This window comes from Corvus kubaryi, unplaced genomic scaffold (genome assembly GCF_017639235.1).
Source record: "Corvus kubaryi isolate FWS band 111438036 unplaced genomic scaffold, C.kubaryi_AGA036_p1.0 37193, whole genome shotgun sequence".
In the NCBI taxonomy this organism is placed as follows: Eukaryota; Metazoa; Chordata; class Aves; order Passeriformes; family Corvidae; genus Corvus; species Corvus kubaryi.
This window is the reverse complement of record NW_024581055.1, coordinates 597395-615833: the sequence shown is the minus strand read 5'-3', so window position 1 is coordinate 615833 and position 18439 is coordinate 597395. Positions and strand designations below refer to the sequence as shown.

General features: G+C 52.2%; 1 protein-coding gene across 10 annotated transcripts in view; it reads left to right on the top strand.

Annotated features, from left to right (window-relative positions):
• MAP4 (microtubule associated protein 4) overlaps positions 1 to 18439 on the top strand; it is a 152512-nt gene that overhangs the window by 111117 nt on the left and 22956 nt on the right. The gene's annotated exons all lie outside the window — the stretch shown is intronic.

Below are 18439 nucleotides of genomic sequence, written 5' to 3'. Positions count from 1 at the left end.
CAGTGAACTTTGTGTTGCCTCTTCTCGGTTTCCACTATCAAATAACCCCACAATAAGCAAATACTGAGTTGGAAACACTCTGTGTTTGATTTCTGGTTTTGGCTGATCTCTGATTTTTGATGTAAATTCTAAAGCAGGATTTGATCTGTAAATGACCCGTCCTATAAAACATGAGGCTGTGTTTAAGGTTTGTACAACTCCACACCTTTGCCAAGTTAAGCTGATGGTCAGAATCCTAAATATTCCAGTTTTATCCTTTGGCCTGGCTTCTTGCAGCCTGTGGGAAGAAGTGAAGCATGAGTTGAGCAGGGGTGTCAGGCTGGTTCCACAGGCTGAGCAGCACAGCCCATGTGTGTGTGTGTGTGTGTGTGAGCACACGGGGCAGGGGCTGTGTAAATCACAGTTTCCTGGACACACAGAGCGTGTCCTCATGGCTCTGGTTGCTCTGATAGCTGTTCTTGGTAATAACTCTTAATTAGAGACCACACCAACAACGCTGGCATGGAGGAGCTCATCATCCTGGAAAGTGATGTTGCCTTAGAAACCAGTGCAAGAGGCTGCACAGAAATGATTGTGTTAGATTAAAGCAAAAAAAAACCCCAGAGCATTAACAGGGATAAGTAATAGCTTCGGGAGTGAAGCAAAAATAGAAGCACTAGGCTGATTCATCTGCTGAGGCTGGGAGGCTGCAGATTGGGTACCAGAGCTGACGTGGAATGTAGTGATCTCCACCCACTCCGGAGACTGGTGCAGCCCAGTTCCACCTGGAACAGCCCAGGGAGGGCACAGGCATCCCTTGGGGATGGCTGCCCTTGGAAAAGGATCAAAAAAGCATCCCAGTAGATCCTAATGGCTGCAGAGGTGGTTGGTGCTGGGACTGAGACCTGTGCTGGGTGTGCTCAGCATCCCGGACTGGCTCATTTCTGTCAGCTCTTCCTGCAGGGAAGGACTGGATGAAATGAGGATGAAAGGAGGTGAACAGGCAAAATAGACCCTTCCTCCTCGTGACCAGGCTGCTCCCACCTTTGGGAGGGAGTGGGGAGCTTCAGGCAGTGGGGAAAGCTCCACATCCAGAAGCTGGACCGGGGCCTGATTTACAGGATCTTGTAATGCTGTTGCTGCTCCTGCCTGACATGAAAGGTGGTGGAGAGCCCAAGGGAGTGGGAAACCCCAGATTTGGTACCTGAAGAGTGTGAAATCTTCCTCCAAGTTGAACTGAGGGTGAAAGTAGTGGTTGGGGCTCCTTTGAGAGTGTCTGACTCCCCCTTCCAACCCAGCTCCGCTCCAGTGAGACCCTCCCTTGTCTGAGTTACCTCTCAAAGTCTGCCCAAGTCTGTATTCTGAACATCCTCCCACCCTTTCTGGCTCATCTTCATTGACCAGTTTGCCTTTTAGTTCTTCAGAGAATTGAAGGTTTATAAGAATGTAAAGGATCAACAGGGACCAAAGCTCTGGTGGGAGAGCTGCTGGCCATGGCTTGCGAGGGACCATTGCTGGCCTTGCACAACCACTGTGGCACAGCTTCAGAATATTCATAAATGGAAATGAAAAGAAATGAACTGGGTAGAAGATAGAGGCCAGGGCACTGGAACTGGGAAGGGATCTGGGAGCAGCATGCTGTGGGCAGGAGGAAGCTGTTGGAAAGCTCTCAGTGTATGAACTCTGCATTACCTCCGTTAATGTCCTGAGAGATTAAATGCTGGATGACTTTGGAGATTTTTCATAGCTAAGCATTCTCCTGCTTCTGAGTATCCCAGGTATTGACTGTGGTTCATTTCCTGCATTAGAAGATGTTATTTAATAAAGCAGCAGCGGGGGCTGTACACTGACATGGAGTCAGGCGTTTCTTTCCAGTGATGCAAATCCCTTCCATGATCCCGGGCTCTGAAGTACCAGCCCCGAAATCAAAGAGGGTTTTCTCCTCTGTTAGAAATGGTAAATGTTTGCTTTTTTAAAAAAAAGAATTCAAATAAAAGGCTCCTGGGTGGTTTCAGAGAGCTTTACAGGGCTGTCCTCACTCCGAGGGAAGTGCTTTAAGGGATCTCTGATGGATTGAGATTTCCTGTAAAAAAATCTTGGTTTGGATTGAGTGAGCAATGGAGGAATAACAGTAATTACACAGGATTAGAGGAACTCAAGGCCTGCCAGATTGGGGAGCACAGTCAGTACTTTCAGAGTGAGCAAGTGCTTGCAAACATTAGTCCTACATCAGTGAGGAGGGAGAGCACGAGCCGTGAGCTGAGAGCCCGTTTCCCACAGCAAGACACCTCGGAATATTTTAGAGCAGAGAAAAATTGTTGAGGCTCTTTGAGAAGTGAAGGTTGTGGGTGGAACTATTCTGGTTAATTAGAGGCTGTCAGGAAAGATTCATATAACTTACAGTTCCTTAGTCATTGTTTTTAAATATAGCAGTGCCTTAAATCCCAAGCTTAAATACAAGCAGATAAATGTGTGGATTGTAGCATTTCTCACAGCAGGTTCAATTCAGGGGGCGTTGTGGAACTTGCAGGCTCTGGGTATAAAAATACATTTCTCTCAGTTCAGCTCGAGCAGGGGAGGCCTTTTCCATGAGCTCTGAGGACATTTTCTCCGGGGTGGAGTGTGTCGCTATCCGGGATGGTCGGTGTGCTGCGACCCTGGTTCAGAGAGCAAAATCTGCCTCAGTCAAGGATTAAGCTGCACCAGACACTTAAGAATAAAAGCTGAATCTGCAGTTTGGTGCTAATGCAGCCTCTGAGCAACCTCCAGCCCAGTTTAACCAGGGAATTGGTGTCCAAATCAGGACTCCCAGTTGGAGAAGCTCTGGGGGGGTCCTGGAGCAGAGGTGGCTGAGTAGGGCACGTCAGAGGCGGGTGAGGCTGGGTTGGGGTGGATCAACACAAAGTGTGCAATGCTGGTGTGAATGAAGTGTGACAGAAAAAACCCACCTGCAACCGGGAAAACAAGCAATGAAGTTCATATTTTTGGCAACTGGGGCACAGGTTTGGCTTGGCTGGTGAATTCTGTGGACCCCAAGAGGCAGCTGTTTCAAAACATAGATATATGGGATAAAAATTAGCTAAAAATATTGTAAGATATGTTCATGTTCAAAAAAATATAATTAAAATGGATCTTGCAGTATTTGAGACTCCAGGACGTTTCCAAACATGTCCCATCCCGTCCTTTTCATCTTTGTCCTCTTGCTTATGGGAGCGATCCGGTTTGTGAATTGTGAAATCCTCATTACAGCAGGACTTGTGATCACTGTTGACTCCAGAAGAATATATTAAAATTCACAGAAAACAAAGCCCTTGTGCTGAAAGAGCTCATTCTGCAGTGTGCTTTCAGGGCTGGGCTGGGGGGGGCCGTGTTTTGGTTTTGTTTGCGGGGGGAATTGCTGACCTTGGTTCCTTCGTGTTCTTGGAATGGCTCATCAGCAGGAATTGATACTGGTAAAAGCATCGATCACAGCCGAGCTTGGCAGAGCAAAAGGAGAGGGCGAAATCCCCCCAAATGTGTCGGGACCCCCCAAAGGCTGCTCACAGCAAAACCCTTCCCCTGAGCTGATTAAACCCACGCCAGCCTCAGCCCAGGGCCCGGCGTTCGCACTCCCCAAGTGAATTCCTGAGGATTTTCCACAAAAGGATGCAACCTGCCGGTTTCTTTTGAACTAGTGGCTGGCTGCAGTAAGTGAAGGCGACGGCGCAGGGGGTGGGGAGGACGGGGTTTGTCACGAATACCGGGGGCACGCTGTGTCGTCACGGCAGCGAGCCCGGCGCGCCGAGCGCTGCAGCCGCCGAGGCAGCCGAGCCGCCGCGATGTCCCTCTCCAACCAGCAGCCAGCCCCGCTCTCCGAGTACAGCCCGCTGGGCAAGGGCAAGAGCCCCGAGAGCTTCCCGGCAGCCTTCCACCACATGGAGTCCCCGAAAGACTTCGGCAAAACCGAATTCGAGTGGCAGAGGACCGAGGGGAAGCTTAATGAGATTGGCTTGAACGTGAACTCGGGGGGACCGATTAAGGACGGGCTCGTTAAGAACGCCGGTTTCACGGATGAGGACAAGCTCTGCTTCTTTGAGGGAAAACTAGACAAAGAGCTAAAAATAGCTCAGAAAGACAAAAGAGAAATTGAGGTGCCGGGCAAGAAATACCAGGCGGCTGCAGGTCACCTTGAGAGCTGGTCCTTGATTTCGGAAACCTTTCCTTCTGCAGAAGGGAACTTCGCGAACCCTAAAGCGACCGATTTTCTCGTGGGACAGGCAGCGGCCGAAAAACCCGGTCCTGGTCTGGGTAAAAATGAAGCCATCACCGACCAAGAGAAAGCCGTGGGTAAAGCTGGGATGGAGACCAAATGCCAGGCAGAGCCAAAGCTGCCCCATCTATCTGTGTCGGAGAGCGATCCCAGCAAATATATGAAGGAGCAGGAAATCAGTGTCTGGAACCCCAATTTCCACCCTATCCTGCCGGACGATTCGGGGTCTAAAGAAGCGGCCGTGAAAAAAGATGGAGCTCCCGGCTATTGTGTCCTCGGGGTGGTTAATGACAACTACGGGCAGAGCGGGCTCTCTTCCCCCACTCCCGCACCCAAAGCAGCCCCTCCGACCACCACCGTGGAGCTGGCCCAGGATGAGTCCAAAAGCAGTGACCTGAGCGAGAGCCCCGAGATGGAGGAGGAGATGGAAGAGCAGCTGGGCTGTGAGGGCAGTTTGCTGGCCAGGGCTGCCCACCAGAGGAAGGCGATGAGGCGTGCGATGTCAGAGTGCTCTCACTTGTCGGTGCCCCTAACCCTTAACCTGGCCGATAAATACCCTGAGCCGGTGCTTAGAGAAGACGTCGCCACTGGGCTGCTCTCTCCTAATAGCAGCCTGACCCAGAGCCGCAGCCCCACGGCCGGCAAGCCGAGCGCCCCGATGAAGAGGTCACTGACGGTGGCCGAGGAGCAGGCGGCCGTGGCCGGCCCCGCAGCCCCGCCGAGCCCGGCCGTGCCCGGCGCCGCCGCGCAGCCCCCGGCCCCGCCGCACGAGGAGCCGGCGGCCAAGAAGCGAGAGGAGTGGAACGGCAGCAACTCGCTCAAGAAAGAGCTGGGCAGCCCGAGCGCGTTCCACAGCAAGCTGGAGCAGATCCCCGAGCTCGGCAGCCAGGACAAAGAGCGGCAGGAGGCGGCGGGCAAGAGGGACAAGAGGAACGGCACCGATGGAGCGGCGGGGCTCGGTGCTCCCAAAAGCAAAGGCGCCGAGCTGGAAGCCGGCAAAACGGCTCCTCTGGAAAGAAAAGAAATCGAGGTCAGCAGTGTGCAGAGCTCTCCGTCTCCCAAGCAAGGAGATTTACCACGTGATGGTATGTTACTAATTTTTACCTCCCTGGGCAGTGAGCGGACAGGAGCCGGGAAGCGCCGAGTGACTTTATAGAGCCCAGAGGCACAGGGCGGGCGGAGGGTGCACCTGGGAGACCCGCACCGGCCGTACTCGGCAGTCAGAACAAAGGACGGGCTTTTACACACATAAAAATGGAGGGAAAATGGGAAAAATTTATTGCCTGGCTGGTTGCACAGCATCTGGTGCAGCGGCAGCTGTTAATGGCTTGTTGGGATGCTGCTCGTGAGCAGTGGCATCCACAGGGGTCTGCACCGGTCTCCCCCTGGGTACCCTCCTGCCACACCTCCCCCGAGCAGAGGTACCCCCTGATCACGAGCTGTATTGTGAGAGCAGGGTGATATCAAAGTTAAAACCTTTCAGCCCATGCCAGAAAAATCTGCGGATCGTGCTTTTCCCGTAAGCTTCTGGCACCTTTTGCTGTTTCTGTTCGAGGGGCAGCACTAGAGTGATGGGTGGAATGATTTATGGAGTTAAGCTCTTCCTGGTGCTGAAATTCAAAGTGGAATTTCCCCGTCATTTTCTGGAAGCTCTTTCCCAAACCCCCCGTTTGAATGGAGCCGTTCCCATTCCAAGGGTCAATAGCAGCTTGTTGTATTCTGTGGGGTTTGTTGTTTCAATAGTGCTGTGGTGTATGAGGTCACTCTTCCCGGATTTAAAATCTGTGAGAAGAGTAGTTAATCTTTGTTCTCCTGCCTGGAACAACATCTCTGTGTCCCCCTTGCCAGCCCCAGCCAGCAATAAACCTGCTTTTTTGCCCAGATTTTGGATGTGAGGACGGTGTTTGTGCTTTGTCTGTCACCCGCATTAACGAGAGGAGAGAAAATGTGTCAGGGGATAAAGACAAAAGATTTGCATGAGAATTTTTGCATCCTTTTGTAGCCAGCTGGTTTGTCAGACCCTCCGAGGACTGATGTAAAACGGGAGCTGTCACGTTGTCGTGGGAGGCGGGGGTAAGACACAGGTGTGCAGGGGGGTGAGCTCCTTGGCTAGAGCCCCAAAACACTTGGGGTGAGCTGAGCCCTCTGAGCGGGGCAGGGCAGCCCTGAGGGGCTGTGCTCGCAGAGCCATGGATTTGTTCTCCTCTGGGTTTGTGGTGTGTGAGTGACACCCCCTGGTCACTCAGGTGGCTCTCGCTGCCCGCGCCGGGCTCTGGTCATCGCCCTTCAGCCAGCGGTCACTCATCACTGCTGTGCCTAATTAGAGTTCTGCTTTCTCTAATTATTTCTCTAAGGTTCTTCAGTTTCCAGTCTCGTGTTTGGGTAGCTGTGGAACAAGGTTTGGGCAGTACAAACTCGCCTCTGTGCTCTGCCAATGTGTCTCAGCTTTTCAGTGAACCACAGAATCCCAGGATGGGCTGGGTTGGAGGAACCTTAAAGCTCATCCCATTCCACCTCCTGCCGTGGGCAGGGACACTTTCTCCTATCCCAGGTTGCTCCAAGCCCTGTCCAGCCTGGCCTGGGACACTCCCAGGGATCCAGGGGTGTTGAGGATGGGGAGATTCTTCCCTTTCCATCCTCTCAGTGTTCCCTGGTTCCTCATGGTCGACTCGAGGGACAGATTTTGAGGAGCTTGGGCAGCCGTGACTGAAGTGGTGGCAGCACGTCAGGAGTGCAGCCCTGGCTCCTCGGAGCCTGAGCAGAGCTGTCAGCTCCTGGCAGGCAGGTGGGGGCCACCAGCTCCCCTGTGGTGGTCACAGGGAGGTCCTGGCTGGAGTCAGGGTTGTACAGGACACCTGGGGGTGTTCCTTTGGGCTCAGGTCAGACCCTCATGTTCCGTGTTCACCTGCGCTCGATTTTGTACCTAAACATTAGAGGGTCATCAGTCGTCATGGGAACTGAAACATGGCAGGAGTAAAGAGATGTTGGCAGCAGATGTGGAACAGAAAAAAACCAAAATGACTGTATTTGTGCACACCTTTCATGTCAGGGCGTTCTCGGGGTGGTGGGGTTTGCCATCACCTTTCCTGTCACAGATTTTTGGGGGTTTGCTGACATCTTTCATAGCCATAGGGGTTTTGTGGTGGTATGGGGCTGATGACACTGTTCTTGTCCCAGGTATTTTGGGGTTTGATGACACCTTTCATGTCACAGAGTTTCAGGGGTTTGCTGACACTTTCCATGTCCCAGTTTTTTTTGGGTGGTGGGATTTGCCGACACCTGCCCTGACACCGAGATTTAACTACAACAAGACAAATCAGCAACAAGGTTCATATTCTGGGCAACTGGGAGGCCCAGTTTGGCTTGGCTGGTGAATTCTGTCCAGCTCAAGGGGCAGTTGTTTGAAAGCACAGCTCTGTGGGATCTTTAAATCAGACAAACATTTAAAACCTCATCTGAAGTGGATTGACATGTTTTCCCCAGAGGGGCTGAGCATCAGTGATGGAAAGGTCACTGAGATGGGACTGCTCCGAGTGTTCTGGCTGGGTTATGTTTTGCAGATGGTTTATTCACATTGCCAAGGGTTTTTTAGCATTTGGTTTAAAATTGCTCTCACAATCTTTATTTTAAAAGCTTGTTTATCATCCTTATAACCACGGATCTGGGTGAGCTGATAGAGAGACAACTGAGCTGGCAGAGCTCTCACAGGCATGAATATCATAGAATTTTGACTTATTTTCTACTCTTTGTGATTTTTACTCTTTTAATCTCTGGATTTATCCTCTTCTGCAGTAAATGCAACTAAATGTTTTCTATATGTGCAGTTTAGAGGATTTTCAGAATGCAAGAGAAACCAGACAGGAATTCCTCAGATGTCCCTGAAAAGCTTTCAGACTTTCTGTGCTGAGGATTTTTCCCTCTCCCCTGCTAACCAGCAGAGAGGTGGTTATAGTAAAAATATCTCCCCCGAGCAGGCAGTGCTGGCTGGAAGGTGGAGCAGATGCTAAATCCATCCTTTGCCTTTCATTCATGGCCCAGTCCCGTATCCTGAGATCCTTGTCAGCCTCCCCTGCCTCATCCTGGCACTCACCTTGCAGGTCTCCATCCAGTCATGAGGCAAAGTGGCCAATGGATCCATTTTATCTGACAGAAAGGTTTTTCCTGCTTTTTGTTAATCCCTCTTTTTTTCTGCCTGTTCTGTCTGTTCACACTGACCTCGGCGCTCACGTCTGGGGTAACAAATTTTGTCACTTACACCTTTTTTCATCCTAAAAATACTTTAAACAATTGTGCAGCCTGATTCCAGTCATTTGTATGGTATCTCCACCTAAAGCAGACTTCCTTGGTTCTGCCCACCCAGGGCTGTGGGATTTTTTGCTAAATATCTGCTCCTCCGGCGTTCTTTTAAGGCGACGTAGAATTGCACATAAGCCCTTTCTTCCTTGCAGACAGGTGGGTGTTGGTGTGATCACAGAATCCCAGGATGGTTTGACTGGAAGGGACCTTAAACCCCATCTGGTGATGGCACATTTAGTTTAATTTTAGTTTCATTTCCTTTAACAACCGCCCCGAAGGCGCTCCCGGTCAAGCCCCTCGCGTGCCCACATCGGGTATTTTAAGGCAGGAGATCCTGGCTGCAGATTAGTCCTGATCAGAGCTGAGTCCCAGGACCTGCCCAGCTCCCTCAGTTCCTCAGGAATCCGATCTCCCTGAACAAGTGGTTGTGTTGTTCCCAGCACCAAGGACAGGTTTGACCCCGTTCATGGTTGAGTGTTGTGTGATTTGCTGGCATTTGTGTGTGCCCAGTGTCACCTCCAGAGGTGTCACTGCCATAAGTGATGTCCTTCACCACTGCTGCCTTCACCTTCCTCCTTCTCTCGCTTCCTTGGCATCTCCCTGGAATGTTCTCTGCTCTGAAGCACCAGGAATTCCAGGCTGGGTCTGTCACACCCAACACCAGCTCAGTGTTTGCATCAGGAAACCATCCTGGGTTTCCAACTCAGATTTCTTCATAATCTGTAAGCAAAGTCCAGCATAACTTCCAGCTCTCCTGAAGGATTTTTTTTCCAGCAGAACGCTGTGGTTTAGATGAGAACAGAATCCAAGACAGCAGTGAGAGTGTGAGAGCCCCAGCCTCAGGCTTGCACTGATTAAAGTTGGTGATGGGGTTGGGAATGTCAGCCCCAGCTCCCTGTAAGGAACCAGCAGTGCAGTGCTGGTGCTGGGGGCTCACAGGTCCTCACCACAGGAAGTCGTGTTTGTAGTAGGGAAGAAAAGACAGGAATGGATTGCAGCTGCTCTGTGCCTGCTTGGAATTGGGGGAGACTGAGCAACCTGACCTGGGAGTCGTTGGCTCATTAGTGACACCTTTGTGCTTAAGTGTTCCGAGGCAGGACTGTCTGTATTTTGCATTTTGAACAGTGTGGAACAGCAGTTTTATGCCTTCAGACACTGAAAAGCTGGAAAGGGACTTTGGACAAAGGCCTGGAGGTACAGGACACAGGGAATGGCTTCCCACTGCCAGAGGGCAGGGATGGGTGGGATATTGGGAATTGGGAATTGTTCCCTGTGAGGGTGGGCAGGCCCTGGCACAGAGTGCCCAGAGCAGCTGTGGCTGCCCCTGGATCCCTGGCAGTGCCCAAGGCCAGGCTGGACATTGGGGCTGGGAGCAGCCTGGGACAGTGGGAGGTGTCCCTGCCATGGCAGGGGTGGCACTGGATGATCCTTAAGGCCCCTCCCAACCCAAACCAGCCTTGGAATCTCTGAATTCCATTAAATGCCCTGGGTGTCACCTGGCCCAAGCACTGCCCAAGCTCAAGTGGCCACCTGGAGATTCTCTGAGGTTTCACCAACGTTCAGCTTTAGGGCCAGGCTGAAACAGGAATTCAGGCCCTGTTTGTTGCCTGCCCCTCACTGGATATCCTGCCCAAGGAGCTCCAGTTCAGTTGTGGTTTTCTGGTGGGATCACTTTGATCGCATGGGGAGGTGTTACTTGGAGCAGCTGCTTAGTTCCAGTTCATGCCCTGTTGGATAAACGTGGGAAGTGCTTTAGGTTGTTCTAGAAGAACAAGTTCTGATTTAGGATTTCCCTTGCTGGGATAAAAATAGAGTCTTAACAATCCTGGAGCCTTAGGTTTACAAATGCAGGCGAAGAGGACATCTGGTTTCTTCTCAGTTCTTGATAATGAGGGAAAATGTACACGATGATTGAGTTGCATTTGGTGCCAAATAAAATGCTGAGCCCTCTGTATTTGGGTCAAGCAGGAGATGTTGATTTAACCTTTTCCGGAGAGGAGGAAGCAGCTCAGGGTTGTATTTCTGCCCAAATGAAGATTTGTTGTATTTGTAAACACTTTTTTATAGGAGCCTTACACAAAAAGGCTTTGTTTGAGGGTGGGTTTGGGGATGCAGCCACTCCTTCAGGGTGCTGATGGATGAGGAAGGAGCTGGTGCCTCTCCATGGTTCCACATGGGCAGGTTTTGTTCCAGGGGTTGTTTACGTTCGAGAGGGAGAGCCAAGGCAAGGCTGGTCATTGCCTTATTGCTTAATCTATTTTCTTAATGGATTTTCAGCTGATGACTCTAATCCCGATGAGAATTATGGAGCTGTTTCATTGAATGATGTTTTAGTTCAGCTTAGCCTGCTAAATATCCCTTGCTGGGGATCTGGGGATGATGCCTGGCCTGGTTCACGTTGGGATGCAGCTGCGGCTCCCTGCGGAGCCACGGCCGGGGGCAAGGCAGGTGACACAGGGACCTGCTGGGAGGGGACAGCATTTAGGTGGTACAGGCTCAGGTGCCCGTGGAAATGCTCGTTTTTTAGAGGGAGAAAGGAATGATAAAGTCATGGAATATCCTGAGCTGGGAGGGACCCACAGGGATCATGGATCCAACCCCTGTTCCTGCCCAGACCCCCCAACAACCCCACCCTGGGCACCCCTGGCAGCGCTGTCCAAACACTCCTGGAGCTCTGGCAGCCTCGGGGCCGTGCCCATTCCCTGGGGAGCCTGGGCAGTGCCCAGCAGCCTCTGGATGGGACACAAGGTGCAACAGTCCCAAAAAGCAGTGCGGGGTTACAGATCCTTCCTTTGCCTACCACGGTGCCGGAAAACAGGAGCACTTCCCAAGATCTGTTCTGCCAGGGTCTTCCTTTTGGCATGGAGGATGAGTTTCTGGGAATGCTTGCTCTTGCCTAAGCTGCTGGTTGGTGTTTGAGGCTTTGCTTCTGAGTCCTGTGGTTTATAAAAGAACAGTGCAGTAACACAGTTTAACTTTGAAAAGATCCTCCTGGGTACACTTCTGTAAGTGCTTTTTCCTCATTTTACTTCTTCAGGGAACACAAACAGCAAAGCTTTTCAGATTTCGTGCCTGTTTGGGTTTTTCACACACAGTTGCAGCTTTTGTGAGAGCTGTTACACAAAACTGAAGGGCTCTGGGAGGCCACAGGTTTGTGTTTGCTCCCTCCTGGGTTCAGCTCAGCATCACCTCACACGAGCTGGGACTCTGGTGCACTGGATTTGTAGGGTGTAGGTGGCATAAGGATGCTTTTATGTGGCTTTCCTCCAGCAAGTGGAGTTGTAGGAACTCGGAGAGAGAACAAAAATAGAAAGAACTGTCAATGTATAAATCCTTATGTTTGAAAGAGGGAAAGGTCAGGTTAAGATATGTGGAAAAAAATCCTGGCTGTGAGGGTGGGGAGGCCCTGGCAGAGGGTACCCCTGGATCCCTGGCAGTGCCCAAGGCCAGGCTGGACACTGGGGCTTGGAGCAGCCTGGGACAGTGGAAGGTGTCCCTGCCCATGGCAGGAGGCTGATGATCCTTAAGGTCTCTCCATCCCAAACCATTCTGGGATTCCATGACTCCGTGATTCCATGTGCTTGGCTTTGAGTACAGTGTGTCAGTCCACACCTCGTCCTCCAAAGGCTCTCTAGAATGAGAGGTGTGATAAATAAAACATCGTAGTGGAGGAGCTCGTACAAGCAGTGGCCAAATGAGACTCCTTAGCCTGGAAGAAGGAACATGCAGAGGGAGGTGGTTGTGGTTGCTGTCTGAAAAGTCATCAGTGACAGGGGAGTTGTGAACAAGAGGAGACAGTTGTGTTTTTCCAGGATAAGAATATGGGTCAGCAAACGAAAATAGCAGCAGCAGCTGAAAGCAAACCATGCTGGGTGACTTGTGAGAGATGGCAGCAAAGCTGTAAAACAGCTTCTGCCAGGAATTTGGGAGCTGTGAGATTTTAGCTTTTTCCTTTTTTTACCAGGAGGGTAATCAGATATTGTAGGAGAAGCCCCCAGATGTGGAATCTCCATCTCTGGAGATGCTCAGAATAAGACTGAATACACCCTGAGCAGTCTGGTGCAATTGGAGGGGGGGATTGGGGTAAATGACCTCCCCTCATCGCTTCCACCCTGCGTTGTCCTGTTATTCCAGTGGGAAATGACTGCATGTGCTGCAGAGCTGTTGGACAGGCAGGTGGTTTCCAGACTGGAATTCACAAGATGGGCAGAGATTTTTTTTTTTTTTTGAGGAGTGGGTGGGATGGGTTTTTTCTCCTTCTGGTTAGGAATTCTATTTATAGTTACCCATAATCAGGATTTGGCTCCAGGAGAGCAGGGGAGGAGTGGTGGGTGTGGTGGGCACCCCCTCTCTGCAGCTGTGACAGGAGTCACTTAGGCTGGACTGGTTTAACCCCGGCCCAAAGCCTCGTGGAGGCAGAGGGGGCTGTTCCAGGGCCGTCCAGGTGTGTCCCTCCCAGGTGTGAGTCTGTGCATGGAGACTTCAGAGTCTCTTTGGGCTCCCTCCTGCCTGTGACTGCTCAGTGTTCTGTGTCACCTGAGGGATGTCCCTGCAGCTGGGCTGCTGAGGTCACAGGGGTCCAGAATGGCTTGGGTGGGAGGATCATTCAATTCCAACCCTCTGCCGTGGGCAGGGACACCTCCCACTGTCCCAGGCTGCTCCCAGCCCCAATGTCCAGCCTGGCCTTGGGCACTGCCAGGGATCCAGGGGCAGCCCCAGCTGCTCTGGGCACCCTGTGCCAGGGCCTGCCCACCCTCCCAGCCAGGAATTCCTTCCCAATCTCCCATCCATCCCTGCCCTCTGGCACTGGGGAGCCATTCCCACTTCTTCCCCAGAAGGGCTGCCCAGCCCTGGCACAGCTGCCCAGGGCAGGGGTGGAGTCCCCATTGCTGGAGGGATTTAAAAGCCATTGTGGATGTGGCACCTGGGGACATGGGGCAGGGGTGGCCTTGGCAGTGCTGGGGATGGTTGGACTCCATGGTCTGAGAGGGCTTTCCCAACCTCAGCAGTCCCTGGACTGACTTGCAGGATGTGCTCAGAGGCTCCTGGGGATGTTGTTCTGCTGAGCTGTGTTAGAACTGTGCAGGAGCCTTTGGAGAGAGGCTCAGTGTCCAAGCAGGGAAGTTTTAAGGAAATAAGGCACAGACTGTTCAGTGTTGAGCCTGGGGGCACCTTTGGCCTTCACACAGCTGGTAAAGGAGCTGTTCTGCTCTCTTCTTTTTGGGGAAAAAAAAGACCCTTAAAGCCATTGCCTCACCCCCTTGGACTGTGTTGTGTCAGGTTCCATCTCTTCTAAAGGTACCTTCAGCTGCTGGTAGGAGCCACCAGGAGAGTGGCAGCGAGTAGAGAAGTGAGTTGAAGGATAAAACACGTTAAGAGTCTCCTCAGGCCCCAGAGTTCCCATTCCAGGGGGCTGCCAACACCCCGGCTCCCTGCAGGAGCCGTCCCCGCTCCGTGGCTGCCCCACGCGCTCCGTGTGCGTCACCGACCCAGGCTTGGCTCCGGGAGGCACAGATCCCTCATTAGTGGGGTTTGGTGGCTCACTCTGCTGGAACAAGGCAAACCTGTGAGTTACATTTCCATCCTGTCTCAGATGTGCAGGGAGACTGTTGTTCCCTTTAGCACAGGAGCTGAATCTTGCTTTCCTGGGTGTAGTTCTGGCACAGATGATCTCGTTATTTATTCAGAAAAATCACCACTGCTGATTTATTCTGAGTCTTGTTCCCTCCGACTCCAGTTCCATCCAAACCCCGCATGCTGTTGTTCGCTGGGTCCTTCATCCAGCCATGGCAAGTACCTGGTTTCTGGTGGCAAATTTATTTTAAAATTGGGCTTTTTAACTTGTTGGCTTCAGTGGGGCTTTGCCAAACGTAGATTTGGTGCTTTGGGCTCTGTGGGTGGTCCTGGCTGAGTGTTCTACAGCTCAGGGTTGGGTTGGCCAAGCTCACACTGCACCGAGCGCTCCGGCACGGATGGATCCACGTGGGATAAATCCAGGGTGTGCCACCTACAGCTGGTGTGGGCCTTGGGCTGCTCAGCTCCCTCCTCACAGCAGCCTGGGAGAGCTGGGTGTAGGCTGGGAATGTGGCCTGGGAAGCGCTTGAAGCTGGCCACGGAGCGCGGCCAGCGCGGGGCTCCAGCAGCAAGAGGGTCAGACACTGGCGTGGGGCTTTTCCAGGGAATGCTGCTCAGTTTGAGCCCATGGAGCGTCCCTGGAAGACTCTTGGTGCTGCTGTTACAGAAGACAAAAGACCACTTAGGAAGGAGTTTGCTCCTTCCTCACTGGTGCCTGTAAAACCCCAAACAAAATCCTGGAGTTTGTGGGTTTGGGGGTTATTGTGGAGTCATTTGTTCTCACTGGTGCACTTAAATACAGAATTCCAGGCTGGTTTGGGTTGGGAGGGGCCTTAAAGCCCATCCAGTGTCACCCCTGCCATGGGCAGGGACACCTCCCACTGTCCCAGGCTGCTCCCAGCCCCAATGTCCAGCCTGGCCTTGGGCACTGCCAGGGATCCAGGGGCAGCCCCAGCTGCTCTGGGCACCCTGTGCCAGTGTCTCACCAGTGATAGGAATAATTTCTTGCAGTGTTGCTCTTGGAAATTGTTGAGACATCCCGAAAAGTGTGGTTTTCACCATTAAAAAGGTGTTTAGTGAGTCAGGAATGGTGAGGAAAGGGGATGAGGATGGATGCACTGAGCAGCGCGCTGCCATCGCAGCGAGGAGCAGTGGAGAGAACATTCCTGATGGCAGGGCTATGCCTTGGAGATATCAGTGGAAGATGCCAGATGGGAATGTCCTCCCCTGTGTCCTTGAAGCCCCTTTCCCTCAGGAGCGATTCCGTTCTGGTGCTGACTCAGCTGGGCCGGATGAGCCGCACGAGGAGCCGGAGGAGCCGCTCGGGGCACAGCAGCCCCGGACACAGCTCCAACAAAATGCCTTTGAAATATCTTTCAGGGGGTTGTTGCTGTGCTTGGGGGAGCAAGCAAACTGAAAAGTCTCTTAAATAATTCTTGCAGCCTAATGAACAAATTTGATTAAGGTTTGGCAGCTTTTCCTAATATTCCTTGTAACTAGGAAATGGTCCCAGTTCTCCACTCTCAGAACACCCTCGTAATTAAACCATGAATGAGAGCAAATGTCCTGAGGAGCACAGGACAAATGAATATTAAACCCCAAACCTATCCTTCTGTAATCCCTGGGGGATGGTACAGGGTTGTGCATCCTGGAATGTCAGAGGCTGTGAGAGGTGGAGCCTGAATTACGGCCCCTCAAGTAGGGAAGTTCTCTACCCAGCTCCTCTGGATGATGATGACATCATTATTATCACAATTATTATTATTATTATTGTTGTTATTATATAAATTCATTAAATTCATAAAATCCTGGAATGGTTTGGGTTGGAAGGGACCTTAAGGATCATCCAGTGCCACCCCTGCCATGGGCAGGGACACCTCCCACTGTCCCAGGCTGCTCCCAGCCCCAATGTCCAGCCTGGCCTTGGGCACTGCCAGGGATCCAGGGGCAGCCACAGCTGCTCTGGGCACCCTGTGCCAGGGCCTGCCCACCCTCCCAGGGAACAATTCCTTCCCAATCTCCCATCCATCGCTGCCCTCTGGCACTGGGAAGCCATTCCCTGTGTCCTGTCCTGGTTTTTATTCACCTTCTATTAAGCAACATGAAATACCATCACATTCATGTTGTCATTGGTTCAGAAACATGGAAGCTTGTTGGAGTTCAAATCCTGAACCTTTGGAAGTTGAGGGATTTGAGGAGCATTCCCTGATGTAGGGAATTCATGCTGTGGATGCTGCAATCCCTCATCAGCCAGAGGTTTAATGTTGGTGCCGAATTAGCTGAAGTAATTAATGACAGCAGCTTCCACCAGATGGGAAGTCACCTTGATGTCGGGGATATTTGAGACTGGTAGGATTCCAAATGAAGCCATTCCTGGGAGCAGAGGGAAGGGAATGGGCAGGAGGTTGTTATTCAGGAGTGGGACTACTGACAAGGACTGCTCCTGCTGGCATTGCTGTGGATGGAACTGGCAGGTGAAATGAGGGGGAAGATACAGGTTCATTGAGATGCAGGGGAGGAATCAGGTAGAGAGGAGCCAGTGCAGATCAGCTGCTACAAAAAGAGGTTTTCCAGGTGAACAGGACCAATTCCTAAGAATTTTGCATTAAAACAGGTGTTCAACCTCTACATTTTGCTGTTTTTCTTCACAAGCCTCTTTTATGTGCCCAGGATGCTCAGCCCAGTGCTGCAAAACTGGAAAGCCAGGTGGGTAGGAAGGGGTTAAACCAGTGCAGGGAAGCAAAGGCTGATCCTGAACTTATCCTGGAGTCAGAACATAAATAACAACAACCCCATTCTCTGGTGGGAGGGAGGCATGGGTTCATTTGATTTTCCTGGTTTGTACCAGGACTGAACCATCCTCTGAGACGCTCCTGTCAAGTCTGACAAGCAGGAAGATGGGGAATATAAACAGTGATTTCCAAAAGATGTGGAGAACAGGCTGTTTGCTGCTGGAGTTGTTACCCTGGCCTTGTCACGATCTGTTGCGTGGTTATGAAAAGCAGCGTCCAACACGGATAATGCTGGATCTGAATCCCCAGAGGACAGGGGAGATGCAGGAATTTGTGCTGGGCTGCTGGCACCAGATCCTGCCTGAAATCCGAATGCCACAGGAATTGCAGCGGAAGGGAGCCCAGGGCCCTGCGGTTGTGCAGCTGCTCCGTGGGGAAGGAGGGGTTGGAAGTGATTTATAGGGAATAAAGCTGCTCCTGGCTTGTCCCATGGTGCTGAGCAGCACTGAGGGTGCTGTGGAATTTCAGGGATTTGGGGAGAAAACATGGGAAAGCTGCTATTAAGTGAACATTTTGTTGGGTTGGAGGGCAGTGCTGGTGCTGCTGTGGCTCGACACTGCTTTGGACTGTGGGTTTCAAAGGATATGAGTAGGTGGTGCTGCTCTCCTGCCCTTTGGAGAGGAGCCTGTGTGTGTTCAGTGTCCCCACCCAGTGTCACAGCTCGGTGGCAGTGACCAAAATGAACAATCACAGGGAGAACTGGCACTTCCTGGAACTGAATCTGAGCTTTGTGCTGTGACACCGCTCCAGCGAGGGTCGGTGTGATCCCACTGCCAGAATGGGATCTCCGTGTTCCTGCCCTCGTGGGAATCTTGGAATGGTTTGGATGGAAAGAGGCATTAAGGACCATCCCATCCCACCCCTGCCATGGGCAGGGACACCTCCCACTGTCCCAGGCTGCTCCCAGCCCCGGTGTCCAGCCTGGCCTTGGGCACTGCCAGGGATCCAGGGGCAGCCACAGCTGCTCTGGGCACCCTGTGCCAGGGCCTCCCCACCCTCCCAGGGAACAATTCCTTCCCAATCTCCCATCCATCCCTGCCCTCTGGCACTGGGAAGCCATTCCCTGTGTCCTGTCCCTCCAGGCCTTGTCCCCAGTCCCTCTCCAGCTCTCCTGGAGCCCCTTTAGGCCCTGCAAGGGGCTCTGAGCTCTCCCTGTGTCCTTCCCTTCTCCAGGGGAACATTCCCAGCTCTCCCAGCCTGGCTCCAGAGCAGAGGGGCTCCAGCCCTGGGGCCGCTCCGGAGCCTCCTCTGGGCTCTCTCCAGCAGCTCCAGGTCCTGGTGCTGTTGGCCCCGGGGCTGGGACCTGTGGCCTGTGTGACCTTTCCCGTTGCCCCCTCTGGCTGCTGGAATCCTCCCTTCTCATGCTGGGCTCCAGCTGGGGATGTGGGCAGAAGAAAGGCTGAGCAGGAACAGCTGTAACAATAGGGATAGTTGGGAAGAGAACCCCACTCCAGGATAAGTGTAAAACCTGGAAGAGGTCAGAACTTCACCATTAACATTCCAACAATTTATTTTAACAACTTGAAAGATGGGAAGATTTACTATTTAA